We start from the raw sequence: 14,798 nt of genomic DNA, 5'->3' as shown, positions 1-14,798 counted from the left end.
TAGGATAATCCAAATTCCATCTGGCACCCCTTCCTGACTTCAGGTTCTGAGCCACAGGGACAAAGGGAGGCCAGAAGCCAGTGACTGACACCACATAGGATACACATAGGATACTCACCCACAGACGTTCCAAAATCTCCACACAACCAGTTCACGGACGTAATTACCTCCATATCACACATATTTTCACATGCATACTCACACAGAGACACACCACGTGACCATTCCCTGCCTCTGCCTCACCACCACTCTGATTTATTGAGCATCTGTTACATGCCAGGGACTGTGTAGGCACTTTATATGCACGATCCCGTTTAACTTTCCTGACTTCTCCATGAGGTAGGTTCTAGTACTACTCACATTTGACAGTTGAAAAAACTGACATTCGGGAAGGTTAAGTAACTTGCCCAAAACCACACAGGCTGATTAGTTCCAGAACGTAGATTGGAGTCTTAGTTCTAAAGCCTTTCTGCTACAGCAGTTTGCCTCTGCAGATTTCTCTCTTACTTGCACGGCACCTTTCCCAAAAATAATACAGTAGCAGCTAATACCTTTGCAGGACCCTTGATGAGCCAGACACCATGATATGTACATAACATACATTTTTGCACCGATTCATCAGAACAACCTTTGGAGGCGATCCTGTTTACAGATGAGGAAACTGAGGCTCAGAAAACAAAATCACCTTGCCCAAAGTCACACAACTGTTGCTAAGGGAGCTGGCGTTGTACTCAGGACTATCGTGAAAGCCCCTAAGGCTTCTAAGAGCTCCAGTTCCTTAACAGAGCCCTTGCCTTCTGCAAGACCCCAGGAGATCCTCAGGGTCCATATGTCCCTCTTTCCCAAAAACTGGTCCCAAAGGTATGATCAGGTGCCTAAACACATACCCATGAGAAAGGAACTCCATGTCATCCAACTCCACCCAGAGAGGCAGAGTAACCACCAACTAGGGAGAGATGGCCAGAAACTAAAACAAGGTGTTAGAGATAAGCTGGCTGGTGGTAACAGATACAGACACACCAAGAGATAAACCCAAAGACAGGGAGGCAGAGAGGAAGACAGAGACAGAGGCACACATCAGGCCAAAGAATGACAGAGCTGGAAGAAAAGACAATAGAGGGAGAGCGGGGGACAGGTGGACATGAAAAACGCAGACCAATACACACCAACATACACAGACACAGAGACACAAACAGAGCCAGCCATCCAACCTTCACAAGAAAAAAATCTGTGAAAGCAAACAAGGCACAGGCTGTGTGTGTGGTGTGTGCATGTTGGGGGGGGGCACGCAGTCTGTATCGCCATGCAGATTACACCAGCTGCTTCCAGCAATTTCATCTGATTAATAATAAATGCCCCGTAATTACAGCCTCTCCCCCAGCCCTTCTTCCTGTTTTTTGTCAGCTGCCGCCAGGCCAGCCCCCTATGGACCCCATGGCCCCCTCCATCCTCACCTGCTGCCTTCTAGGAGGCTGAAAGTACACGAGCTGATAGAGGAGGCCAAACTCCCAATCTGAGGGGGAATATCCATCTCCCAATCTTAGATTAATGCCTTCTGCCTCCAAGCAAAAGGTCATTTCCCTCAGGTCTCACTCACAACTCTCTCTGTCCCCTCGGTGCAACCTGTGACCCTTAGTACAATCCAGCCTAGGGACCTCAGTGTGGGATGCAGAGAGATGAACTCTGAACTGCCCTTGCCCACTCTTTACCACTCAAAGACTGGATGAAGTCTCCGTTCACGAACTTCCCTCAGCCTTGGAACCCCACAGGCTCAAAGGAGAAAGTGACCAGGACAGGGGTCCCTACCCTATCATTCTGACCCAGGCAGCCCCACTTGTATACCCGCACGCTCTGGACACTCGGGGGACAATCAGGGGCTGTGCTTCCCATTCCTGAGCCCCTGCTCCCCACGAAGATCCACCTCCTTCCAGGCCTCCCACCCTGGCTCTCCAAGGCAGCTCTATCAGAATCAGCTGCGGGTTTGTGCTGATCTGTTTCTAATCGCTGGGGCCTGGTTCACGCTTGCACCCCCACCCCGCCCCCAATATTGATTCCATTATTTGGAGTCATTGACGTCAGGGGCCTGGATGGGTGCCAAAACCGCCTTTTCTCTGGCCTGGGCCAAGGCCCGGCAGCCCCCATCCTGTGATTTCACGGAGGGGCCCAGGTAGGTCAGCTCACAGGTCAAGGTCACACGGCATCTGACTTCAGTGGCCCGGCTCTTTCTACCTTTGGGAGACCACGGTGCAGCTAGCTCCCTTCTCCTAGGGAGAGGGGCTACACAGAGGCCTGGGGGTCAGAGTTCTGGTGGGTGTGCAAGAACCTCCTTGGGACTTGGGACTCCTAGGAAGGGCTCTGGGAAGTAGGGATGTGGGCAGTGGCTCAGAAAAGTCTAGCGCCACACACTTATTTTGGAACATCCTGAAGCTGGACTTGAAACAGTTATTACTGACTAAGTTTTTATGTCTGATATCAGATATATCTCCTGATACATCTCAGAAGGAAGTTCTTTGCAGTGTAAGATAACAGACTACCCTAAATGTCGCCATACTATAATTTCACTAATTGACACTACTGATTTTATAAATCTTTGTTCTATAGAAAACAAAGGTCCTGTCTTCTGTGCATCTCCTGGCCATGCTGCCTCAGTTTCCCCACGCTCTCCCAGTATCTCCTGGCTCTGTGTCTCTCTGATCAATACGCAGCCACTGCGACACCAACCAACACTGGCAACTCCTAGGCTCTGGCTGGACAGGGTATTTTTAGGATCCGAACCCTGTGTTCTCAGATAGCCTCCGTTAATAACCGATACAGACAGTCCGTGGTACCCACAACAGCTTCACAACCTCAGAGCCCAGCCTCAGAGGCTCAGAGATGGGGTCCATTGTCTCAGCTACGGTCTAAGAAACCCAGACCTAGACCTAGACAAAGGGACACTCTCACAACAGCGTGGGGAGAGGATTTAACCACCTTTTGAAAAATCCTGAAGCTGGAGAAAGGACAGAGGTGACCTCCGACCTCTGCCACAGAATCAAGGTCATTGCCCTATCCCAGTCTCCCCTAGTCCAGACCTTTTCCAGGAAGAAGCTGCCTATCCTCTGCTCTCTATCCCTAAGTACAGGGAAGTCCTTCCTTTAGTCTAGCCTGCAAACTATTCTGGGATCCTTCAAGCCAAATAGGGGTGTACAACAGAGGATGTTGGGTCTTGAGCCACAAACTCCAGGAAGTCCCCACTCAATGATTCATTCCTCAAGATATACTGAGCATCTAACCCCTCTCAGGCACTACGCTGGGAGTTGGGATGATGGTTCTGCCCATGAGGAGCACTCAGTCTGATGGGAGAGAAAAAGATGAACTGTTTAATCAACACTGCCCTCCTACTGTGTATCAGTCTGTGCCAGGGGCAGTGTACCGTGGGGAGTGAAGCAGACCCAGTCCCTGGGTCTCCCACAGAGTTCATGGGCAAGTACTATGCAAACTTGCTGAGTGTTATAAGGGAAAAGTATAGTGTATGGTGGGCAAACAGACTGCCCCCATCTGGAAAAACCAGTCCTCCTGGAGAACTGAGGACTCTTCAGTCCATTCCTAAACCCCAGGCTCAGCCCCTGTGCTGACCAGAAGCACTGCCACAATCTAACTTCAGTTTCTTCCACGACACCTCTGGTCCCAGCTTCTGGGAGCTGCGTCCCCACAGCGGCCGGGTCTAACTCTGTCCTCATATCTGTCCCAGCTCCTCCTTCCACCCCTTGCCCCCCCACCCCCCAGAGCTCTTGGCTCTGGTGACACCCAAACCAGCATGGCTATGTTCTTTGGGGGCTCTCTGCCCTCTGCAGGAGCAAGGGGGTGATGACCTCAGAGCTCCTGGCCCAGAGGGAACACTTGCCTTCTCAGCTCCTCCCCACAGGAAGCCAGGAGCCCTGGTGGGTGTGGTCATCCAGGGCCACAGGAGTTTACACAGCTGATGTCCCATGGTCCGCCTGGAGAAGGGGTCAGCTCTCTCTTCTCAGCCTCCTTGCTCACTGAGACCCCCCCCCAAACCAGGCACACATGGTCCCCCCCTTAACCCATCTGCATTTCAAAGAAAATCCACTCCATATGTCTCAGATTCATTTACACTTCAACTCCCCAAGGCGGGCAGGCAGAGAGCAGGGCATCTTGCCTCGAAGTTCCCCCCACCCCCATAGGGGGGGCTGGAGAGCATGTGTCCCCTTCAGGGACAGGAAGCAGTTACAGCTCAGCCATCAGAGCCTGAGGGCCAGGTCCTGACTTCCTGGGCTCCCAAGGGATAATAGTGTACCTCCCGCACCCCGCCCACTGGTCCCATAGTGGGAGGGCATCTAAAGCCCAGACAGTGACTCCAAAGGAGGTGGAGTCCTAGGGTTGGTTGCAACATCACAGAACACAACCCCACCCCTCCCACCCCCCAGAACTATTATTCTTCTGAGGAGTAGAGAGGAGAACCCAGGGCATTTCCTGGAGATGGGATAAAGGCTCAACAGGCATTCCAAGAGACTGTGATCGATAACAAAACTTAGCCTCTACCCCTCTCTAGCTGGGGCAGAAAAGAGAGGCTGGGTTCCAATCCGGTTTCTTCCGCCAGCTACCTTCGCAGGGGCCACAACCTCCCTTAGAATCAGAGATGCAACATCCTGAACCCTCAAAGGAGCCAGGGGTCTACCCCTCACCAGACCATCTTCACACCCTCCCATTGGAAGGATGACTGGGACGGGGGTGATGTCTTGGGAGAACATGAGTCTTATTTCTCCACACCTGACCCTCTCTACCACAGAAGGAATAGACCAAACCTGTTTCAGGGGAATGTGCATAAACAAGGCACATGGGAGACTCTACGGGTACATATTACCCCTGTAATAAAAAGCTACTCAGACCTTCCTGCCAAGAGCCTAGTCTCCTTGGGGAAGCAAAGGCAGAAAAGTTGAACTGGATCAGTGTTTCCCACCACCCTCTCCATCAGCCCACTGCCCAAGTGAGGACGTGACCACACATGTATCCTCTTCCCTCCCCACCCCACCTTTGGAGGGGACAGGTCTTATAGCAGTCTCTGTTCCTCACCCCAACTGCCCTGACACATACCATAAACCAAAAGAACGCATGGGTGTGTTTGAATATGAGTTCTAAATTCCACTAACAGTGTGAACACCACAGTCCTAGCGTGCATTTGAATGTTTGAGCCCCAGATAAGAGTGTAACTTGGGCAAACCCCAAGGCCCCCATGCGAATATGAAAGCCTCAACATGGAAGCGATGACTATGAGTGGGAGCACTAGGGACCTAGTGCAAGTCTGAGTGTAAGCCCCAAGATGGAAGGGCAAGTTTAATGCAATCACCAGGATGTCAGTCCGAGTAGGAACTTGAGGACGGAAGCAGAGGTTTGAGTGTGAACCTAGGTCCCAGTGTGCATCTGACTCTAAGCCCCAGGACTATCGCGTGGCTCCAGGATCCCATACAGGTCAGCGCACATTAGCATTAGAGTTCCAGAGTAAGTGTAAGCGTCAGCCCCTAATCTTAAGGGCATTCCGAATACGAGCTCTGGGGTTCCTTTGTAAGTCTCAGTGTGAGCACTGGGTCCCCGAGTGATCCCAGGTGGAGGGAGAATCCTGTGTGCCATTACTAGAGTTCTAGTTCAAGTCTTAGTGTGAGCTCCAAGATGGAAGCCTGAGTCTGTGAACCCGGGTCCTATGTGAGTCCTCGAGTTCAAACGTGAGCCCCAGGCTCCCCAGGAGTCTGCATGTGAGCCCCTAGTCTTAATGTGACTCTGAGTGTGAGCCCCAGGATGTAGGTGTGAATGGAGTAAACTCCAGGGTCTTACTTAGTGTGATTGAGTCCAATTGTGAACTCCAGTGAGATTCTGAGCACGGGCTCCAGGTCTCAGTGTAAGTCTACGAGCTAAGTCAAGATAGAAATATGAATCTAAGTGTGAGTGTAGGGTCCCAGTGTGGGTCTGAGTGTAAACTCAAAGACTGAAGTGTGTAGCTGGATATGAGCCCCAGACTGTAAGTATGAATCTGAGTGAGTCCCATTGTCCTGGTGTAATTCTGAGTGTGAGCCCACGTGAATTTAAGTGTCCCAGTGTGAATCTGAGTATGAATTCCGAACCCCAAGAAGTCTTGAATGTGAACTTTAAACTCCTAGTCTTTGTAAGGCTAGGGTCCCAGGTGAGATATTAGCCCTGATGGAGTGTGAACCTTAGTTTTAAGTCACCAGTCCTGACCAGGAGCCCCAAGAACCAGTCCAGAAGATTTGTGTGGGTTTTGACAGTGGAAACATGGGGCATAATTTTTGGAGACACACAGGCCCCTCACCCCCACCTCCCAGCCCAGGCTAGCCCTAGGACTAACCTGCCGCCATGGGACTATCCAGTTGTTGAAGCTCCAGCCCCACACATGCAGTGGTACACCAACACACCCAGAATTAGACACACAGAAACGCATTCGGTGTTTCAGAGCCCCTGGACGCACAGCAATTATACATGTACAAACACATCCAGCATTTTGAACTCCCACCACCTCACTGATTACAGCCACACGAACACCCCCAGTGACACAAACAATTATAGCACGCATTATAGGCAAAACAACTAATGTTACAGACACACTCCTAAAGAGGCACACAGACGCACACACCCAGTGTTGCAGACAAGCTGCCAGCCACACAAGACACACACAGACGCTTCTCAAAGAGAGACTAGACGGAAAGAGAAAGAAAATCCTGAATTTTCAACAAGGCGTGAAATAGTCCTGCCCGCCTGAAGCTACTGAAGGGGGGAGGGGGACGAGGAGCGAGCTGTGCGAGAGCTAGACGCAGGAGAGGCTCTGGAGAGGAGAGGAGCCGGAGGAGAGCTGTCCGTCTGGTGACCTCCCCGCGGCCCAGCCCCCACGCACGGGAGATACACTACTCAGAACAACACAGGGACACCCAAGCCGGCTCCCACAGAGCCGCCCTGGAGAAGACTCACACGGGCAGACTCACAAAGAGACGGGAATACACCACAAGCGTACCCACACGGACACTGGGGACTTACAAAGAGACGCGGGAGGAGCCCCACTATGTGGACAGACATCCAGGCATACTCACGAGGAAACCACAGACAGGCTCACGCTAAGACATGCACATACACATACACATACAGACACACGGGATTCACGCGGACACAGAGACACTGGCAAACGCATCCGTTCACACCCCTGGGCGCTTTTAAGTCCAAATCTCTGCCGGAGAAGGAAGCCGCCTCCGGGCGCGCGGGGGTCACTGCGACCCCCAGCTCCGGAATTTTCCCATACCCCGCGCGCACTGCTGAGGGGTGAGAGAGAACAGGGATGCTAGGACAATCCACTCCGGCCACCTCCCCAAGCCTATTGTCCGCCCCCACTACCACCACGCCCAACCCCCCGGCTTGCCTGGACGTGGGGGGGCTTCTTCTCCTGTGCCCCGGCTCCCGAGTTTGCGGGCAAAGTTTCCTGTGAACTTTCCTGTCCCCCACCCGTTTGCGGGCCCACGCGTGTCCCTCCCTCTGCCCGTGCGCACGAGGGCCGCGGGTCTGTCGGTCAGCCCGAGGGTTTGAGGGTCCGGCCGCGCAAGATCCGCCGCGAGGTACTCACCGCGCCCTCGGACCGCCGGGGATCCGCGCCTCGTCCTTCTATAGCCCTGGGCAGGGAGCGAGGCACGGAGCGCGAAGCTAGCACCGCTGCCGGGTCCTGCCGCCGAGCCCTGCGCCGCGCCGGCTTGAGCTGCCGCCGCCGCCGCCCGCTCTGCACCGGCTCCTCCGCGCTCGGCGGCTTTAACCCCCCCATCCTCCTCCCTCCCTCGCGCGCTCCCTCCCTCCTTCCCTCGCCCATGTGACCGCGGGCGCCCGCTCGGCCGCGCGCGCCCTCGCTCCCCTCCCCCTCGCGCCTTGTCTCCCCGAATCTTCGCGGCCGCGCGTCACGACCCCCTCCTGGCCACGGCCCCCCGCGCGCCCCCGCCTTGGCCCGCTCCCGCGCTTGGCACGCGCAGCCCGCTCGCGCGGGCACACTCACCCTCCGCAGGCCTGTGAGCCCCCCTCCCAGTCGCCTTGAGCTGGCACGCGCCCACCCCCCCCTCCCGCCGCTGACACACTTGCCCGCACTGGCACGCGTGGCCCCCTCACATTCGCCCTTTCTCCGGAACGCCCTCCAGACGGTTGTGATCCCGGCGCTTCACGCGCAGCCCCGACCGCGGGTCTCAAAGACGCGCGCGCACACACACCCACACCCACTCCGCCAGATCCCCTAGGGCCGCTGGGCGCGCACCCATCCCCCGGGGTCGCTCATTCACACTCGCTTTCTCACTCAGCCTTGGCCAGGTCTCTGCTGCACACACTGCCGCACGTTCAGGCCCAGACTGCCTCGTACAAACACCCTGGCACACCGGGGCCAACTCTGGGGGCCCTCATGCCCGCATCTTCGTAAGAGGAGCACAAGCCAGAGCGCCCAGGCCCCACTTTCCGCAGAGAAAGTCAGCCGTCTGTCCCCTCCCTTAGTCCTACAGCCCCCAGGAATACCACACATCCCTTGCCCAACGGGGCATTCCGCTCCCTTGCTCCCAAATGGAGGAGGCTAGGAGCCCGGGTCCTCACCTCCCACTAAATACTTGGTGACACCAGCACAACTGATGGAGAAATTCAGAAGTTGGAAAAATTTTTAGTTTTAAGTTATAGTTAAGCTTAATTAACAGTTAAGCTAATTAATGCCTGTAAAAAGCTATTGTTCCAGGAACTGAAGGTATGACCCACCCTAACTCCAGAGGACCCACAAGCAATTTGACCTTTGCGCCCCAGGAGGCCACGCTATGAAATTGGTATCTGAGCCATTGTGCTCCAGGGAGAGATGGCCCAGAACACAGATAAAGAATCACGTGTCAACTGGTGAAAGGATGCTAGGAATATTGGGGAACTGCAGCCTTTATCTCCCATCCAAGTACTAACCAGGCCCAGCCCTGCTTAGCCTCGGAGATTAACCTATTCCCTGAATTCCAAACCCTTACCTACACTTCTGTTCTCATAAAAAGAGGTCATCTTGAGATGGAATGTAAGATGGTCTTCTAGGGTACATAACCCAACTGTCTTCTCAGATTGCCAGCCATCTGAATAAAGCAGCCATGGAAGTTCAATCCTTGTCTCTATTTATTGGTTCTGGTAGTGACAGGCAGCAGGAACTCCGACTTTTCTGGTTTCACAACTACCCTGTCCTTCCTCACCCCCTAGACACCTGGCCTGGGGAAAAATCTCCACTGGGATTAAGGGGAGGGAGCGCCCTCTATGCCTGGACCCACAGGAGAGTTCGAAGCAGGAGGTTCACTCCTCCAGCTTTCCGTTCCCAGTTTGGGCCTCCTAGGGGAGGCTCACTTCTCTGGCTCAGGCTCCTCCGCCCCGCCCCGCCCTCTGTCTAGTTACAACATTGGGGAGATTAAGGTTGGACAAGCCAACAACTGCTGAGGTCCCACAAAAAGTCAACAGAAAGGGTGAATACCAGAGGTGGAGTACTAGTGGCCCACTCCCATCTCCACCCCACGGATTTTTTCACCTGACCTTTGACCCATAATCCCTGAGCCTCACACCTCCAGGGAGCTGCTTCAGGGCTGGGGGCGGGAGAGGGAAAGGAAGTATCTCGCCCTTTCCTCACACCCTTCCCCAGTAGGCTCTCCAGAGCGCCGGGCCCTTTCCCAACAAATGCCTCAGGGAAGCCCATTGCAGAGGGAAAACCTTTCCGCCATGTCCGGGCTTTTCACTTTGACTTCCTTGGCCGCAGAACGGCGGGAGTCAGTGGGGCTGAGGCTCAGAGAGGGCTGGCTGGGGTTTAAGGACACAGCGAAATAGTGGCGCCCAGCTGAGACCAACCCACCCCCACCCACCGTAGGTGTCCCCTAGTCGGCCTCTCCGGGTTCCCTGGGCTGCAGACCAGGACCAGATGGTAAATACTAAGAAGGACCAGGGGCGGGAGCAAAGATATATTTGGGGGTCAGAAATTGCCCCTCCCCCTGCACCAAAACTGGGCCTGGGGCGTGACTATGTGCTCAGGGGGCTGCTCCTCTTCTGCAGGGAGAGCAGGCGTCTCTCGATCAGGTGGTCACTGGTGTAATGACTTGACCTCGGGATCCTCCAGCGTCCGGGACAAAGCCTCTTTCTGCCAGGTTGAGAGTAGTGGTGAGTTCCGTCTCCGCCTGGGGACGCGGGGGCTGCCGTCGGCAGTGCCCAAATCCGCGGGTGCCGGGGCAGGGCCCGCGCGGAGCAACCGGGGACTGGGAGCCCGACACGTAGATGTGTCAGAGAATTCGCGAGGACAAGAGGCGCACGTCGGACGGAATCCCGGCGTCTGTCCAGCAGCAATTCCTCCCAGCGCAGCACCCGGCGCCTGCAACGGCGCCCGCTTCCCCGGGGCCGCAGCGACACCTGGCGGGCAATGCGGGACGCGCGGTCCTCCTCTGGCGGCGACTCCTGCACCAAGGCGCCGCCCGCCTACGAAACAACCAGGGTGCGGCCCGCTCTCCCTGCTGTGGCCAGCGTCTGGCCCAAAACCGATGCTCCTTCCACCTGAACTGGGTAACAGATTACTCGTGGGTTTCCGCTCCTGCTACCTTCAATGCCTTATCTACACACGAGCTTCTGAGCTTCCTAAGTCTTGGTGTTGAACACTCCCGGACCTCACTGCCTTGAGGACAAAGCCAGGCTTCTTAGACGGGGCTTAAAATCTTTATTAGGCGCCCCTATCCCGGGTCTCCCCATCTTTGCACCAGTCCGCTTCTCTTATGGCGCACTTATCCTTAAGCCAAACCCCGGTTCCCTGACACCCTCCCGCCATTCCCATCCCATCTTCACCATGCCTCTCCCATAAGAGGCAGCAAGAAATAACGCCCCCAGTTGGGAGCTCTGGTGCACTGCAAGTAATGAGGAGCCCAGATTTGATAACCCTTAAAGGTCTTGGGAAATTGGGGAAAGTTCTCCTTGACTTTGTGTCCCTGGAGTTTTATGCCCACCATTAAAAAGGGGCTCTGTGGCAGGCAGGACTTTTGGCTCCACCCTCCTTCACCCTGGCAGGTGACCTAAATCTGCACCATCTCTCATCCCCCACCCTCAGGAGTCAACTGTGCCATACCAAGCCTTTGCGTAGCAAGGACCCTTCACTATTCCTACTGATGTGCAAGCCCCTGCTCCATGCTCCACGCTCCACCTCCCGTAGTCTATCTTTTCCATTGCTCCTTCTGAAACAGTGCTTATTTCTAACCTGCTGTACCATCAGAAAAGTCCGCCATTGGACACATAAAGTTACAAGTACACACAGGCTGCGTTTTCCCTACAAATGTCAAACACATCATCAGGTAAAGTCGCACACCCAGTCTCAAAGAGTCAGACGCCTATATTTAATCTTTATGTAGCCCAGTGGGAGTCAGGGTCCCCTGCTCGGAACTGGGAACTAGAGGTCCCAGAAGGGCGGAACTCCCCGAATCACACTTATACTCAATACCCACATCTAGATTCAGTCACACCGCATGTCACACAGGCACACTCAGAGTCACACACTCAATCACTCAGAGTCCCTCACTGGGATTTGGCGGGGCGGGGCGGGCTCCGGGAGGCAGTTACGTAAAAGCCCTTGCAGTCCCCCCTCCCTCCCCCTCAACCCCCCAGCTTCCTCACGCAGTGCCAGCGCCCCGGGCGGCTTGGCGGAGGCCCGGGAACAGCTCGGCCTCGCGGAGGCTCCAGGCGCCGAGAAACCCGATCCTGACACAGCCCTAGGCTGAGCAAGGGAGGGGGGCCCAGAGCACCCCCCTCACACACACACTCAGTGTCCAGCCAAGCCACCCCAGGACGACTCACTTCCCATCCTGAAGCAGCTCCCAGCACCATCCTGGGACAGCACCTAAGGCCCACTCACAGAACCCCCCCTTCTTGCAGATCCCCTTCTGGAATCCTGTCATCTGGATCTCCGCCTAAGTGTACCCTGACCTTCCAACCTCTGGCACCAGAAAACAGCAAAGATTCCTTAAAGGTAGAGAGTGGGAGAGGCCTGAAGCCATAATGGGAGAATGAAAGTATTCAGCCTGAAATTGCCCCTAATTCCCTGGAGCTGACTCCTCTTTCCTCCTCACTGGGGCCCTCTGAAACCACCCTGATAGAAAGAGGTGATCGCACTTCTGCTCCAGGCCTCCCTCAGATCTGCTGCCAATGGATCCCAAAGTATGCTCTCAGAATTCTAAATTACTTGAAAGATCCAAGGCCTTCCCTCCTCTCTTTGACATCCTTCCCTCCTTCTTATTTGGAAGTTCTAACTCTAGTCTAACCCCAGTTTCTCCTGTTTTTCCAAGAAGGAAGTTTGAGGGCAACCTGAGACATTGAAAGTGAAATCCCCAAATGGAGGAAGGATTAAGGTTCAGGAAACCCCTGAAAGTCAGGAGTCTAAGAGAAGGGGAGAGAACGGCCATGCCCACCCCCCAACCTAACCCCCCACCTCACTCTGCAGCCCAGACTCTATTTTTTTATAATAGCTTTTGAGTATCTGCCTGGGCTGCCGAGGCCCAGGCAAAAAGGGAATTTCCCCCTATGTTCTCTGTTAATGAACAAAACATTTCATGTTGAAATTCCTCCGCTGCCCCCAGCCCAGTGTCTCCAGGGCCCCTCAGCCTGACCAAGCAGGGGGATCACTAGGAGGGAAGTAACAGAGTGGGGGGCAGCCCCCAGGGGAAGCATAATTTACATGGGGGGAATATTTTTTTCATAAATAATTAGGGTGCCTTTTTTTTTTTTTTTTTACATTTTTGGCTAAAATTCCACTCCTGTGGCAGCTTCCCAGAAAGGGCGGCAGGAGGGCGGCCGGAGCTGTCCCAAGGCCTAGGGCAAGGCCCCCCTCCCCTGGGCGAGGAGCCTTCCCCAAGTTGTTTTCCTGGTCTCTTCCTCTTGGATGTTTTTTTGATTATTAATCACATTTTCCATCTGTAGGCTTGGTCCAGACCCCCTCCCCCTGGGGTCAGGGCTGGACAGAGGAGGGTGGGGCAGGCTCCAGGAGGATGAGTTGGGGACAAGATGGACAGTGAACCCTGGTTTTGGCTGACCTGAAAGAGGCTGTAAGTAGCATGTCACAGATTCTATCCTCACCATCCAGGTGCATAGTAGGACCTTAATAAACACAAATGGAGTGAATGACTGAACAGGTAGGTATCCAGCTTTCACAGCACCCAGCTGGCAATGGAAGGCAAAGCCCCTAGTGTCGGTCGCCTTATGCTATGGAGAAGGAAATAGCTCAGAGAGGGAGAGTCACCTGCCCAGAGACACACAGCAGATTAGCTCCAGGGCCAGAGAAGGACCCCAGTAAGGCTGATGGCTCCCCCATTCATAAGGCAGTCAATAAATATGTATCAAGCACCTACTATATGCCTGGCATTGATCTAAGTGATTGGATACAGCCGTGAACCAGACAAAAACGCCTGCCATTTCAAGAATGCAGAGCATCTAGAACTTCACATGTGTAAATTCGTACAACCACTTTGGAACATTGTTTGGCAAGATCTACTAAGCTGAGCCCTGGCTGGTGTGGCCCAGTTGGTTGGAGCATCCTTCCACAGACTGAAAGAAAGGTCACAGGTTCAATTCCCAGTCAGGGCACATACCCAGGTTGTGGGTTCGATTCCAGGTAGAGTTGCAAATGAGAAGGCAACCAATCAATGTTCCCCTCTCTGTCTCTCTCTCTCTCTCTGTCTCTCGCTCTCTATCCCTTCCTCCCTTCCTCTCTCTCTATGAAGCCCTGGCCAGTGTGGCTTAGTTGGTTGGGCATTGTCCCACAAAGTGAACAAGGTCCCTGGTTCAATTCTCAGTTATGACCCATGTCTGGGTTGCAGGTTCGGTCCCCAGTTTGGGCACGTATGAGAGACAACTGATCGATATTTCTCACATCAATGTTTCTCTCCCTCTCTTTCTCCCTCCCTTCCCCTCTTTCTAAAAATAAAGAAATAAATAAAATCTTTTTTTAAAAGGACCTGCTAAGATGAACATATATATTACCCTATGACCCTGCAATTCCACTCTTAGATATATACCCCCCCCAAAATTAGTAGCCCTGGCTGGTGTGGCTCAGTGGATTGAGCACTGGCCTGCAAACTGAAAGGTCACTGGTTCGACTCCTGGTCAGGGCACATGCTTGCGTTGCGGGCCAGTTCCCCAGTTTGGGTCATGTGAGAGGCAACTGATGGATGTTTCTCTCTTTCTTCCCTTCTTTCTAAAAATAAAGAAATAAATAAAATCTTTTTTAAAAAGGAGCTGCTAAGATGAACATATGTATTACCCTATGACCCAGCGATTCCACTCTTAGATATATACCCCCCCAAAATTAGTAGCCCTGGCTGATGTGGCTCAGTGGAATGAGCACTGGCTTGCAAACTGAAAGGTCACTGGTTCGACTCCTGGTCAGGGCACATGCTTGGGTTGCGGGCCAGTTCCCCAGTTTGGGTCATGTGAGAGGCAACCGAGGGATGTTTCTCTCTTTCTTCCCTTCTTTCTAAAAATAAAATAAATAAAATAGTTTTTAAAAAGAAATTATTGTAGAGTTCACCAAGAACATTCATAGCAGTTTTATTCATAATAGTCTCAAACTGGAAACAACCCAAATGAATGAATAAATTGTGATGCAGTAACAGCAATGGAGAAAAATCAACTATAGCTACACACAACAAAAATAGATAAAGCTCACAGACAAAATGTTGAGCAAAGACCAAAAAAGAACTGGACATAAAAGAATACATATTGAGCGATTTCATTTATATTAAGGTCAAAAA

General features: G+C 53.5%; 1 protein-coding gene across 1 annotated transcript in view; it reads right to left on the bottom strand.

Annotated features, from left to right (window-relative positions):
- CNTFR (ciliary neurotrophic factor receptor) overlaps nucleotides 1–7,788 on the bottom strand; it is a 37,523-nt gene extending 29,735 nt beyond the window's left edge. Inside the window, exon 1 of the mRNA XM_024560082.4 lies at nucleotides 7,619–7,788. The gene's annotated coding sequence lies outside the window, so the exon portion shown is untranslated. The remainder of the gene's footprint in view (nucleotides 1–7,618) is intronic.
- Between the last annotated feature and the right edge of the window lie 7,010 nt (nucleotides 7,789–14,798).

Source organism: Desmodus rotundus, chromosome 1 (genome assembly GCF_022682495.2).
Source record: "Desmodus rotundus isolate HL8 chromosome 1, HLdesRot8A.1, whole genome shotgun sequence".
NCBI classification, from domain to species: domain Eukaryota; kingdom Metazoa; phylum Chordata; class Mammalia; order Chiroptera; family Phyllostomidae; genus Desmodus; species Desmodus rotundus.
Note: the sequence above shows the minus strand (reverse complement) of the source record. Positions and strands in the feature narration are given on the sequence as shown.